Source organism: Camelus ferus, chromosome 23 (assembly GCF_009834535.1).
Source record: "Camelus ferus isolate YT-003-E chromosome 23, BCGSAC_Cfer_1.0, whole genome shotgun sequence".
In the NCBI taxonomy this organism is placed as follows: domain Eukaryota; kingdom Metazoa; phylum Chordata; class Mammalia; order Artiodactyla; family Camelidae; genus Camelus; species Camelus ferus.
In genome coordinates this window covers 1,088,729-1,103,791 of record NC_045718.1, presented here as the reverse complement: position 1 = coordinate 1,103,791, position 15,063 = coordinate 1,088,729, and the positions used below count along the sequence as shown (strand labels likewise).

At 37.2% G+C, this 15,063-nt stretch overlaps 1 long non-coding RNA gene across 2 annotated transcripts in view; it reads right to left on the bottom strand.

The window, feature by feature from the left end:
• LOC116659325 overlaps positions 1-15,036 on the bottom strand; it is a 298,444-nt gene extending 283,408 nt beyond the window's left edge. For both annotated transcript variants that reach the window (XR_004314642.1, XR_004314641.1), the window contains exons 1-2: positions 14,924-15,036; positions 13,265-13,358 (exon numbers count right to left, since the gene is read on the bottom strand). This is a non-coding gene — a long non-coding RNA (uncharacterized LOC116659325). The remainder of the gene's footprint in view (positions 1-13,264; positions 13,359-14,923) is intronic.
• Positions 15,037-15,063: the final 27 nt, after the last annotated feature.

Here is a 15,063-nt window from a genome sequence, read left to right as displayed (position 1 = left end):
CACTGTATAATATATTTGAAAGTTGCTAAGGGAGTAAATCCTAAAAGTTCTCGTCAAAAGGAAAAAGTGTTTTCTCCACATCTATATGAGCTGACACATGTTAACTAAACTTATTGTGGTAATCAAGTCACAATATAGGTAAGTCAAGTCATTACGCTATATACTTTAAACTTACATGATGCTGTATGTCAATTATATCTCAATAAAACTAAAATGAAAAAAATCTTTGCCAGTCATCTCCCTTGTACCCCCTAAATCCAATGGCCCCATTTCATTCTCACATACTCTCCATGGGTGTTGACCTAAATAACTGCCTAAGCCTGATTGTCTTCTTTGCTTTCATGACGTTCCTCCATATTTCCTTCTACCTTCAGGATTCCTCCTGAGAATTTTTCACTGATTTCTCTTCCTTGGCCTAGCCTTTTATCTGATCCCTAGATGCAGGTAACTCCCCAAATTTACTTCCATCCCCAATAGGATCTAAGCTTTAGACCCTGTTTCCAATGTTCACCAAACTCCTGTTGACACCTCAAATCACCTGGGAAAAGCTGAACCCATTATCCTCACTCTACACTTGCTCCTTCCTCTATATCCTTTATCTTTGTTAATAGCTTCACTGGAACACTTGGAGATAGTCATTTTAGACTATTTCCTATACTTCATCTCCAAGTTCAATGAGTAACCAAGTCTCGACCCATTCCACCATTCTAATCTGCCCTCAACTCCATCCCGAAAATCACTGCCTAAATTCAGGTAACTTTTGCCTCTCCCTAGTCTATTGAAAAAGATTTCTAATGAGTCCCTCCTCTTAGCCTCTTTCAATCTACTTAATATATTGTCCCTTAAGTTATATCTGTGTTGCCAGAGCTAGCTTGTTACATACATGGCCATGTCACTCCTCTGTTTAAAAAGAAGAATCAGCACTAATCATTCGAAAAGCTAGCTTGTCCTTTGTATCTTCCCAAGTTAAAATATGGTCTATACATAAAAGCTGGTGGAGAAGACCAGCGTATAATTTTGCCCATGCAGGTTTTAGTTGAGAAATGGGTCCTATTTTCTTCTGCTGTTCAAATACCAGGTGATGTCTGTGAAACCATTTTTTCCTCTCTCCAGATGCAGTTCCCTCTGCTGCAGAATGGGTTTCTCCAAACCAATGGCTACATCCCAGCCTCATCTGCCTGCTGCTGCAGTTTCCTTGTACCTCAAGGAAGCCATGGTTAAACGATGGAATCTGGGCTTCAGTGAGCTCTCTTCAAGAAGTCTCATTTATTTCTATAGAGTAGTCTTTTCACTTGGCACAAAAATTAATGTCACTTTTTCAAATGCTTGCTGAAATTGAAACGTCCAGTGTCCTGGCTTTCCATCTGGAATAAGATCATGAGCACAAGACTCACCTAATTGAAGGGGGCCCTGGATTTTTGGGATGACTTTAGGAGATTTACAGTTGTTGTTTTGCATTTTACATGTGCAAACAAAGCTGGGAAGCCAATTAAAGCTGCTTGCAGTTTACTCTGACTGCACAGGAAGGTACTTACTCGCTGTCAGTGCCAGCCTGGGCATTATCCAAGTCTTAACACGTGGATCTCCCCACCCTCTCCACCACCAGCTGTGGCTGGGAGAATTTGAGCCTGTTTTTCAAGCCTTGTGTAGGATTTGTAAAGGCTCTTCTTCCATTCTACCTTCCAATGCAAAGCATGACTTCATAGAAGACTGAAAGTCTGATTTTCTGTTGACTTTTAAGCCTTTCACACAACATAAATATAAAAAGCTTTATCTGAGTTTACTTGTGCTGTCTTACTCAAGATGGATCTTAAAAATACTTTAAGAATCTCCCCCTTGTTTGTCACGTGTTAGGGTGTGTGTGAGAGTAGGAAAGGAAAAGCCAAGGATTAAGTTTGTTTATCTTAAAATTTCTAGCTTGTCGTCAATCACTTCATTTTAATGGGCTACATCATGCTCCAGTAATTGTTTTAACCCATTTCCTGCTGGCCGTACCAAACCTCCTGTGAAATCAGCTTAAATTATTTTTTCTTTGGAAACTGCTCTTCAGAAAACAAGGGAAATAAAGGTTTAAAGTGGTTATAGGAATAATTACAGCAAAATCCAACCATTTAAGTAGAGTTTGAGCTTATATTTTTCTCTACTGGCTCACAATTTTTATCGTATTTGCCATGCTAGGCACGGGGCTACGTATATTTGGCAGGATATGAAAACACCCAGATTAAATGGGTCAATCAGTTCATTAACTAATTAATTAATTAACTTCCTGCTTCATTCTTTCTCTAATTACATAGCTGTTAAGATGTATTTAGGGCAGCCAAACGTGATATACTGATCATCCTTCTCATTAGCTATTATTTCATGTCATAGAAGTTTTGTGTTGCAAAATCATACAACTATAACGTCCTTTTAAAAAGAGCCAACCCTTCCCCCATGCAAAAGAAAGGCTATAAATTTAAGACAATATAAACTTGTCAGAGCACTCCCTCTCAATTTCACACCAGGGCGTGGTGCTACACAGCTGGGGAGCCGAGCTAATAAGTGTTGAAAAATGAAAAACGCTGCTTTATGGCATCACATAAACTGGCAAAAAGAATACTTCTACCTCCACCCCAGTTTTGACAAACAAATGCCAAAATGCAGATGCTGTAAGAATGAGGCTCTGTGATATTAGACCCGTGGGACAAACACAGTGGTCTTGCGGGACTTTCTTTTTTATTGAACACTGTATGTAATAAGAAGCGGCATAACACTTACAAAATCGAATCACTTTTTGTTCCTTTTTGAACCTCAAAGGGGTCATTTCTAGGAAAGCTGTTGGAAACACTGCATAATGATCTATTTACCCAGTAGTGAAGCAGGATTACCCCTTTTACAAGGAGACTGAGCTTTCCCTGACAATACAAATGCTGAAATACAAATGCACAAATTGAGGATTTTGAGGAACATCATGTTCAACAAACATTAATCAAACAACTATACTCGGGTTCAAAGAGTGATGCTAAGTTCTCTTGTGTAATTTCGGTTGAAAACTGTAATCAGGATCCAGCTGTTTTTCTTGGGCGGGTTTGTGTCCTATCTGATGACCATTCACTCGCCCTCAATCACTCACTCGCCATGCATTCAGCACTCAATCAGCAAACACATAGAGCAAGTCTACCACATCCGAGTCACATAGGCCCACTAAGTCACAAGAATTACACCATTGTAGCAAGATGGCCCAAGCTCATCACGAGAAGAAATCCCTTCATCCAGGGGCTAGGAATCAACCTGATGGACCCAGAACAGGGTAGGCAAGGAAGGAGAGCCAAGAGGATACACTATCAGAGTACATTCCTTCCCACAGAGAAACATACTGAACTGAAGAAGACAGACAGCTCAAGAGCCTCTCTTAAGGAAGGCTTCGAGATGTCGTTGGAGTCCAGGGGCTGGCAATTTCTGATCATCATATTATAGAACTGGGATTGTCTATTCTATATATGCCTTCCCTGATTTTCCATAGCTAGAAATATATTCTCTCTCCTCTGAACTTGTTAAAATTTTATCTGTAAACTTACAGGAGTTACTTGTGTTTACCATATATTATAGACAAGTGCACCTCTTGTTTCCCTATAAAAGGTTAATTCCTAAGGGTAGGACCAAAGTCTGATACATCTTTCATTCACCAACAGTATTCAGCACAGTGCATTATGAATTTTCCATCATTTGGTTAAACAAATGTCCTCAATGGAATCAACCAATACATAATCTAATGAAGCATCAGACAATACTGACTGTAGACGTAAATAAAGACAAAAGTGTAAATACTAATTGAGGAAACCAAAAAGCATGCCTAACATTTGGGAGAAGTACCATTTGGGCAGACTAAACGATGTACCAATTAATAAGCAAGAGGATGAAATGAGGAAATTCTGATTACAGTTTTTAAAATGTGGAATTACATGAAGAAGCTACTGAAAAGTGACTTTTTCCAAATTCCCCAAAGTATCTGAACATATTTTGTAGGACACAACTGAAGGGTACAGTTACATGAGCTGAGTCGTATGTTGTTTATTTAACAAGATGCATCACCGGAGTATTTTCTTCACAAATAAATGCAAATTCTGCAAATGGCAGATAATTTGCAGGAAGAAACCTACTTCCCAGACAGTAGTATTAATCTCAGCGTTACTACTTCTGAGTTACTATTCGGTTCACCGTGACATACACTGAAATGATAAGAACAAGAAGGATTTTGGTTAATTGTAGTAGGTTCAAACTATTAAAATAGCAGATGGTTTTAAAATGTATTTTTTTTATCATCACCCTGTTGCTATACTCTGAGAGGAATCATAAGTTCTTTAAGAATACAGATTTGTCAATTATCTTTGTTTTAGTACTCAGGATATATATATATCCTTAAATACATATATATTTAAGACTCAGACGATTCACATTTGGTAAGTGGTGAATACCAGACAATTTACATTAACATGAGACATAGATATGTGAGTCATCACTGATTTTGTATCAATTACAGTGAGATTTTTTTTCCTCCACTTGAATTCAAATGATGGCCATCACAATACAACTTCACTGGAGTAGGTGCAAAATAACCGAAAGGCTTAAGTGAGCTCAAGCGAATCAACTGCAAAACAGCAAAGCCTGACAAAAACACTCTCAGGGATGCAATAAAGCACTTTTTCAAACAATGCGGGAGGTGGGCAAGAAACTTCAGCAGAACAGCTTAGACTGTAGTCATGTGGGATGCAGTGACATCTTTGAGGAAAGGATTTGGTCAACCACAGGTCAAGAAAGACAATAATCATAAACAATGACAACCTCGGAGAACAACAGCCATAGCCACAAATTAAAGTTCTCTCTTCAAAGGATTTCATGTTAAGCTTCAGATCCCAAAATAATTGGCATGATTAGCATAACCTCTGAATACAAAGAACAACTCCTTTTTTTTTAACTTGTGATACAGACCAGTATAGAAAAGGAAAAAGCATAGTTGGTTCTTTATAGTATTATGTGCCTTTAAATTTTTTTTTTTTTCCAGCTCATATGAATCTTTTAAATGAAATCCCTGGAGAAGCTTCTTGGATTGACCCTACTGGAAATGCCTGAGAGACCTGTGGGACACAGTTAAGAAATGGTTTCTATTGAGTACAGAGTCTGGCTGAACTTTTCATACCACACTCTGTATTTTCCTTCTTTTTTTCCTTCCTCACAAATGAACAAGTCCCCTAATGATGTTATGAGGGAAACTTGGTGCTTTACACAATGTACAACCTCCAGGGGGAAAAATGCATGTACCTTGTGTTTATGACCAGGGCCATGCATGGGTCAAAATGAAATTCATGTCCTGTGTGAACTGAAATAATCAAGAGATTTCATTTGCAGTGCATTTTTATGTTTTCTGGAAGCTTGTTTTAAGACAAAGAAGATATTTATTGACAGTTCAGTCTTTTCAGTGGTCTAATGAATGGCTTAAAGACAATGACAAGATGTGAGTCTGTGTGTGTGCGCTGGAGGAAACATGGAATTTACCTTCAATACTTCCATTCTAGTGTGTCTTCCCTGAAGAAGCAACAAATTAGTGATAGCTGTTACCCCAAGTGGTTTCCAGATGTTAACCATGTGACTGAACAGAACTATTCTGACAAGAGTGGCAAGCGAGGGGAATTGTTCGGATATGGGATGATTTTAACGACCATGAAATACACTTTTTTTGTCTATCAGCTCCACCTGCACAATGTAAGAAACCTAGAAAAATAGGATACTTTTTGTGAGGAAGAGGAAGATTTAAATCTATACAGCATATGTGAATCTTTTTTTTTTAAGAAGAAATAACTCAGTGAAGGCTGATTATTATTTACCTTTTAATATCTTAAACTTTTGTAGATTTTAAATTTTATGTTAATACTCCACAGAAAGGGATGTACATTCTTGTAGTCTGTGTTGAAATATGACAAGCCCTTTTGATGTCTTCCATAGTCTAGGTAAGCATTTGCTGTTAAATTGTTTTCAGCTTAAGTTGAACACCAATGCACTTTACATTTTTTTGTAAAGAAAAATAAATAATTCACACTTTTGCAAGTGAATGTATGCACTTTTTCTGGCTTTCATGAAATTATATTATTATTAGAAGCAAGTGCCAGCAGACTTCATGGGTGGCATTTCTCACTGGGAAGCAAGATGTGAATCAATATTTTTCTTACAGTCAACCCACTTGTCTTCATAAACAAAATATTATTAATGTTTTTCCATCTAGACTTCAATGCTAGTAAGAAGAAGAAAGTTGTTAGAAGAAAGAAAGAAACTACCCGGATAAACAGTTTTTCAAAGCCTATCACTGGTGCAAATTGAAGCAAGAAGTTGAGATTTTTGCCAGTAAAGTTTCTAAAAGCTGATGTTTAGTGGGGGGTTTTTTTAATGTAAATTATTGAGTAGGTTGCTTATTTAGCTCTTGGACTTTTCCTATTGCACAACTGCAATGAATGATGTTTTTAACGTCTTTTGTCTATTGTGCATTCTATAATAGTCATGTAAATAAAAACTAGTGAAGGGTATGGGAGAAAAATTACATGACAATTCTTCCTGCACACATGTGCACATAACACACATAAACACACACCTGCAGTCTGCCTTCAAGTGAGAATCACTGTGAAGGACTTGGCACAGTGGCAATGTTAAATAGAAGCTCTTTATTTTCATTGATTTTTTTTTAAGGCCACAGTAGGGGAGTGGGAAGTGGGAAAGACAGAAAAGGAAATGGTCAAATGTGTAAATGCTGTGCTCGTGGTGGCGATGCTTGCTGGAGGAGCAAGTAGAGGTGGCATCTGGGCTCAGTAAAGACCAGACAAAGGAAAAGAAGATAGAACTGAGTCTGAAGAATGAATAAGCAAGCAAAGGAGGGGAGAGCTACTCCTAGCTGAGAGATCAGGATGGACAAACGCAAAGGGGCACAAAGCAGCACAGCATATTTGGAGAAAACTTGGTGTTCAACATGATGAAAAAAGTAGAACAGAAGACTGGCTGTCTCCAGAAATGAACAGAAAAAATAGAGGTATGTTCCTTAAGAGTTTTTTGAAAACTGGTTTTGTAAAATCAAACTTTTATTAGGTGTAAAAACATCTTTAAAAAAAAAAAACTCTGTTAAGAATCCTTTTCTAGTCTAGGCACCGGGAATATAAAGATGGATGACTTCAAGAAGATCAAAGAAATAGACACTCATCCTGATATAAATTATGCCACATTTAATTTATCTTGTAAATTTAGACTTTGAGATGTCTATTCATATTTTCTTAAAATGAGGCATTCTCATAAAAATGACCTCATTTCCTTGTTATTGTCATGTTTAGATTTGCAAGAATCATCCTCAAGAATAGTATTTTCAAAAATAGGGTAACTATCTCAAAAGTGTACAAGACAGTCTTTGGAATGTGGAAAGAAGATATTAAAACTTGTTTATATCTTATTTTTATTCTAAGCTTTTAAATGTCTACTTTTATTTATGTTTTGTATGCATATAATATATTACTAAATAATGTATCCATCTAATGTATAAATAAATATACATATATAAGAGATGTGCTAAACACTTTTTACTGCTGGAGCTTATAATGGAAAAATTGGGGAGACAGTCTTTATAGATGTCAACTATTTCTCTCCTCACAACTCAGCTGGATGATACGGGAGCTGGTACCAGGTGAATAGTGACGCTTTGGTTTAGCTGAGGATATAAAGCACAGGGCTTCACATAGGCCTTGCTTGTATGTTGCTTTCAAAAATTTAAAAGCAAGGAGGAGGGTAGTCACACCTGAGATCCACTCATTTCTAGGGAGTCCTTTGGCTGGTTTAGAAAACCTCCAATGTGCATTCAAGATGGTATATGCCAGGGTAGGGGGGTGGTGTTGGCCACTGGAGAAGTCTGTGGCTCTAAGCTGGATCTTAAAGGAGACCACGAACTTCTCCTATTCATCACCACCATCTATTTAATAGCCTTGTGATAGGACAACATCCTATCTTCATGCACTGGCTGACCTCTGTGCTCTAATCACACTGGCTGCATTTTAAGCAACTGGCCTTGGTGGACTATGGCTCGCTCTTTCCCTCGCCTTATGACCTAGTTCTTCGTTCACTCAGGGTCACGTCCTAGTTTCGCCTGATTCTCACTACATGATTTCTCAACAATGAGCTTTATGTTTTTCAAAAAATTCTCCTTCCCAAGTGAAGCTGAACTGGTCCTAATATCGCGACCCTGACCCTTGTCTGGTTTTCTCCAAGTCTGGCCTGTCCGCCTCTCTGGCTCTCTCTGGCTACTGCCAGCATGACCAATGACAGGTAGATGTCTGAACAGGTGTAGTTTCTCTCTTCCTGTATGCAGTTTCTTCAAAATATAATTCAAAATTGTAATTCAATTGTGACAAGTAATATTTACAATACTGTTCCAGGTATTTCAGGAAGATACAAAAATAAGTAAAAATAGGTCTTGCACTTAAGGAAACTACAGTTTAGTAGATCACAGGGCTAGCAGGAAAAGTATTTAAACTTAAGTTTCGTATTTCAAAGCCACTGCACCTTCTACCAGAACACCGACAATTTTGTCTAAATTAGTTTGGAATAATGTGTGGGTTTGTGGATTAACAACACTATTTACCAAAGACATTTCTTTTCGCTTATATTTTGAATAATCACTGCTTTAAACTCCTATTTTATCACTTGTATCCATTTACCTATTGTGATAGGAAGCACATAGCATAAAATTTACTATCTTAAACATTGTTAAGTGTACAGTTCAGAAGTGTTAAGTGTGTAATAGGGAAGAACAAATCTGACTCCATATTGGATCTATTTCTTTTACTTTAATCTTTGTATTCTATTGCTTTTGTTACAAATTAAGAATGCTGCCTATAGCCTGAAATATTCAGGATAGCCCATTCTCAAGGCTTTGTCTGATATTTAAGGGTACAACACTTTTCCATTCATATAAAGATAAAAATTTGAAGAACACAGAATAGCATTTGTCTTGTTGGAGCTTTGCAGGAAAATCATGGCCTGACCTGCGTAGACAGCTGCAGGAACAAAGGATTCTGACATGGAGAAGTTTGCAACAAATAACTACACCCTTTCTCCTTTTAGTATAAGAGAAACCTGAATTCTAACTCAGGGAAGATGGTTCTTTGGGACACTAGTTCACCATGTCCTCAGTGAGATGGCGTTCTGATTAAAGTCACTAGCCCTTGTCCCAACGACTCATCTCTTGATTTATTGGCCTGTAGTGTGGCGAGCAGTGAGAGCTTGGATTCAGCAACACGTATAGTCACATTGTTTTGAAACAGATCTAAAGAATTTTTTTTTCCTTTTAAATCTGAAACCCTGCACTCATTAAACAACAACTCTTCTTTTCTGCCTTGCCCCAGACCCCAGTAACCACCGTTCTACTTTTTGTCTCTATGAATTTGACTACTCTAAGTACCTCATAGAGGTGGAATCATACAGTATGTGTCCTCTTGTGACTGGCTTATTTCACTTAGCATAATGTCCTCAAGGTTCACTCATATTGTAGCATGTGGCGGGATTTCCTTCCTTTTTAAGACTGAATAATATTCTATTGTATTGCATAACACACTTTGTCTAGTCATTCATCTCTTGATGGACATTTGGGCTGCTTCCATCTCTTGACTATTTTGAATAGTACTACTATAAACATAATGCAAACATCTCTTCAAGACTTTGCTTTCAATTATTTTGAATATATACACTTGCATCTATTTTTAACCTATACAAAGAAAACTTTCTCATAAAGACTTACATTTTGCCAGCATTTTATAATAAAAAATTCTCTGAAAGGATAATAGACAAAGGAATAGTATTTGCCTTTAGAATATGAATTAAGGAGAATTTTACAAAGTTTATTTTCTTAATAAAATACAGGTATGACAATAGAAAATCCTTTATAATACCTTTATATAAAATATTTTCATCAGTCAATGACATAGATAAATAGACAGTTGGAAAGAAAAAAATAGTTCACTTCAAAATAAATTGCACTTATTTTTTAAATTGCGAAGATTGATTTCATATGATCTGATTATCTTTTTAAAAGATTCTTTTTAACTCTCTTTTTCCTTGGTTTTTCAAAACCACCAGGAAAAGAGTAGAAAGAAAAAGTAAAGGTGCTAAAATCATCCAGACAAGAAAGGAGGAGAATTATATTTGCTAATATTTCTGATACTACTAAAAAGGAGTTTGTGCAGTATAATTAACAGTTTTGAGCATAATTAAACGTCAGAGGCATATTTATAAAAATGGGAAGTGTAACACAGTTAAAGTCTTTCATGATCCTAGAATCATGGAATTTGAGAAACTGGTCCAAAGAGACTTGATGGCCTGTTTAATGTTATACAGCTTCTGACTCCTGAAGCTGAAACAGTAACTCCTCACTATCATTTCAATATTCTGCTCATTGTATGCTGTTATAATTACGTACATGTTTCATCTTCTCTTATATGAATGTGACAGGATAGAATTGTTCAGACTGTATTGATAGAGAAATTACTCTTTTGGCTTTTCGTACTTTTTTTTATTAGATGTATGCAATGTAATACAAAAAGTAAGCCCTCAGCCCTCAGCCCTCAGTCCTCAGCCCATGGGAAGGCTGAAAGACTGAGTCTTCCCTGCCCTCAAGGGAACAGGATCTGGTTAAGAGTTGCTAATAATTCTTGCTCTGAATTTGAAGAACCATCAAGATCTGTTATAGAAGACCAAAGAATGGGGCCTAAAGTACCCAGACAACACAAAGATCTATGGAGAGTCCCAAGACTAATGTGAGGACTTAGAGGAAGTTGACTAAGAAGTTTTTCCAGAAAGCAGCTTGGGAATGCGAGAACTGGTCATGGGACGTGCTCAAAAGGGAGAAAAACCTTTTCCTACAGAAGATTCACGTGACAATGCAAAGCACATTTTTCCAGTGTCCAGTCACATACACTGACCACCCAGCCTATGTTTAAGGGAGAAATTTCCACTGTCCTTACCAAGAGTGTGCACATTGCTTTGGTGTGAATCACTCTGACTGTTTGGTTTTTGTTGTTGTTTTCTGTTTTGTTTTATTTTGCTTTAATTGTGTATAGTTGATTTACCATGATGTGTTAGTTTCTGGTGTACAGCATAGTGATTCAGTTATTCATATTTTTTCATTATAGGTTATTACAAGCTATTGAATATAGTTCCTTCTGCTATATAGTAAGACCTTGTTGTTTATCTATTTTACATTTAGTAGTTTGTATCTGCTAATCCCAAACTCCTAATTTATCCTCCCCACAACTGCCTGTTAATAGTCCAACAGGAGTGATAACTGCCCATGCTCCAAGATTATATTTAGTCTGTATCTGAGTAACTCATGTGTCATCTCCCACCCCCCATACTGCCTCAGCCTAGCTCATGATGCCCCAGGTGACCCATCTGCTCTAAAAAGACCCCATCTATGCCATGCAAATCTAGTAGGAGTAGTGGGTTGAAGTAGGAGGCCTCCTCACACCTGTATCTAGGATTGAGCTGAAAAAACTTCAGGTCCCTAGAACCAAGGAAATGACAATACTGAAGTTCATAACTTCTTATCACTATTCCTTTCTAAAGAGTTTAGCTTTACTGCTTCCTAAGAATTCAGGACCTTTAAGTTTTTTCTAGTTTTCCTTTCATAAATGGACAAGGGGAAGGTATAAAGGAACCTACTTTGTCAATTTATAAAATTTTTACAATTACTTAATACTGAGACATTTAATCCAACGTGTATGTATTATTTATGTAATATGTGTTTCTCTGTCCCTTTGAGTAATGCAACAGATAAACACCAACCAATGGAGGGGGTAAGATTTGACACTCCAGACTGAGGAAAACAACACATTTAAAATTGCATATTGTCTGTATGGATAAAGTGACTTCATTTAATTGCAATCATCTGAAAGTACCAAATACACAACTCTACGTGCCTAATCTTTCAGTCATTTCCTTAAAGCCAACAAGTGCGCCCTAGAGGATTTCTAAACTCATAGTGGCACAGCAAACTAAACTCTGATACCATTTATATCTTTAGCCCCCAATAGGAATTAAAACACTGCAAAAAAAAAAAAAAAAACAAAACAAAAAACAAGGAGAGGTATTTTTGCTTTTATTTTGTTTACTTGCTTTTCTTAGTTTAGACACTTCGGTTACCAAAAGGGAGTGTGCCAACAATGGGCATCTAGACTGGCTGAAAGGAAATGAGTTAAGAACAACAAAAAAATTAAGAGATACACAGAGTAAAAGAATGAATGAATAAAAATCTTCCAGAGATGACTCTTACCCCAAGTTCAAAAGGGCAAAAGATTCACCATAAAAGAAGCAAACAACCAGCCTGAAACCTGATTACATTTCAAAGTAACACATGAAAGGAACTCATGTTGAAAGATAGAAAACAAAGTTACAGGAAAGGAACAAAACATTTTTGTTCAATAGTTTGCCTACCAGATGGCATTTCTAAATATAGTAATCTAAAACCTTCTGTTTGTTCTATAAATAAAGATGAAAGGAATAGCAACAATACCTAAGCATTGAAATCACTGGGAATAAAGGAGTACTTTGATTAGGTTTGGAAGAATCTGGCTTATTCCAATAATGATCCTAAATCTGGAAAGGCTCAAGTTCTAGTTGAAACTCAGAATCCCAATCTTCAGTTACTGCCTGTTTACCTGCTCAAATTGGTGCTCATTCAAGGTGGAGGAGCGACCCAAGAATTAACACCAGGAATCTTGGGAACTCTGAAGAAACACAGGAACTCCTAATCAATAGAGACTCTAAAGGGCTATAGCCTAAATCGCAGAAGGATTTTTTTCCCTAAAATAAAATAGTTGGAACATACCCTAAGTTTTGTGAGCTAATGTGTAAATGTGTGTAACAGTAAAGGACCTGGACTCTAGAATCAGAAAGGACCAACATGTGAGTCCAGGCTCTAAAATGACTGGCAGTATGACCTCACACCATACTCTGAGCTTAACTGGCAAAAACGGATAATGTTAGCACAGAGCTTCATGGGAATTTATTCATGACAGTGCTTGACACCTAGTAAGTCCCAGTGAGTTTCAGCTGATTTATTTATTATTATTATTATCAATAATAATCATAACTGTTAAATAATTATGTTTCTGATTTTTTGCTGTCTCAAAAGCATGAGGTAGTACACAAAAAGGTTTTTTTCTGGCAGTAAATGGAGTTCTGAAAGTAGCAGAACTCAAAGCCTTACCTGGCCTATCTCCAGTGGTCTCTCCTCCTGCATCACTGCCTTCTTCTCACTTGGCTCTTGGAAGTTATCAAGAATTGACATGAGGAAGGCGGATCTAGAAACAGAAATATTTCTTGAGAATGGGCTATCAGAGCTCAGCCCACCCCAGACTGTCTTCTCTTATGATTTCATCCTCAGTACCAGCAGCTGAAGATCTAGAGGCTTTAGTGAAATGACTCAGAGTTCCTTTTTGCTACGGTTAACTAATGGTATGTAGGGCCATTCCCATAGACAGCACTGGTATAATACTGTGATAGCATAGAGTTTATCTTGGCAACTGACCTGTGATGATAAACAGTCTAGTCACCTGGGAATAGGGTGATTAAGTTTTATGAGCTAGTTCCTCCTTTATAAGCTGATTATTCAACTTGGTCCCTTTTTCCTTTTTTGTAACAATTATCAAATTGTAAAAATGATAAGTTTATTAAATTTTCAATTAAAAATAAAAGTATAAACAAGCAAGAAATAAAATAACAAACGAATTGAACAAATAAAAGATAAGTTCTAGTTGCTTAAATAGAGCACATGCTGCAAAGAATGGAAAGCTGGTGTTTAATGGCACTTTAAGTTCTGCTGGGTTGTTTGTTGAATTTTACCAGGAATGAGTCACTTGCTGGGGCTATAGCCCTCAGTATTAAAATATGTCTACAGTCAGGTCTGTATATAGAAAGTAATCCTTTTTTTCTGTATTTTTTAAATTGTGATAAAACATACATAACAAATTTTTTACCATTTTAACCATTTTAAAGTTTCAGTGGCATTATGTACATTCACAATGTTGTGTAAACAACATCACTATTTCCAGAAATTTTTCATCATCCCAAACAGAAACTCGGCACGCATTGAACTATATCTTCCCATTCCAGGTTCCCCTAACTAAGCCCTTGGTAACCACTACTCTACTCTGTCTTTATGAATTTGTGTATTCTAGATTACCTCACGTAGGTGTAATGATAAAATATCTGTCTTTTGTGTCTGGCTTATCTTCAAGGTCCATCTATGCTGTAGCAAGTATCAGAATTTCATTCCATTTTAAGGCTGAATAATAGCCCACTGTTTATTTTCCATTCATCCATCCATGGGCATTTGGGTTGTCTCCGCCTTTCAGCAATTGTGAGTAACACCACTAAAAATACTAGTGTACACGTAACTGAGTCCCTGCTTTCATTTCTTTTCTTTACGCACCTAGGAGCAGAATTGCTAGATTACATGGTAATTCTGTAACATTTTGAGGAACCGCCAGACTTTCCCACTGCGGCTGCACCGTCTTACAGTCCCCTCGGCAATCTTCAAGGGTTCCGATTTCTCCACCTCACCGCCACCATTAATTTTACGTTTTTTTCAATAATAGCCATCTTAATAGGTATACAAAGGTACCTCTTTAAATGACAGCAAACTATTTCTTAAAATTACGCAGAATTATTGTCACATGGCTGTTTTTATCTTGTGTATGAAAAGCTACAAATCTCCCCGGTAAGTCTCAAAGAAGGTAAAATGTGATGATATCTGTTAAATTTGAAACGTAATAACAGCAATATTTCTCCAAATAAAAAAGCAATCCTGAATTTTAGGGCTGCAGTTTCAAATCCGACAGCAAGTAAGTATAACCTTGAGCCTTACCGAAGGCGTCACCCGTATACCTCTCTTAGAAAAGCCAAACTCTCAGTTCAGCTGGAGCTACCTCAGAGTTGGCCCAGAGGCGGGCCAGCGCAGCCCCGCCGCGCATGCGCGTCTCCAGGCACGCCCCCGCATCTCCAGGC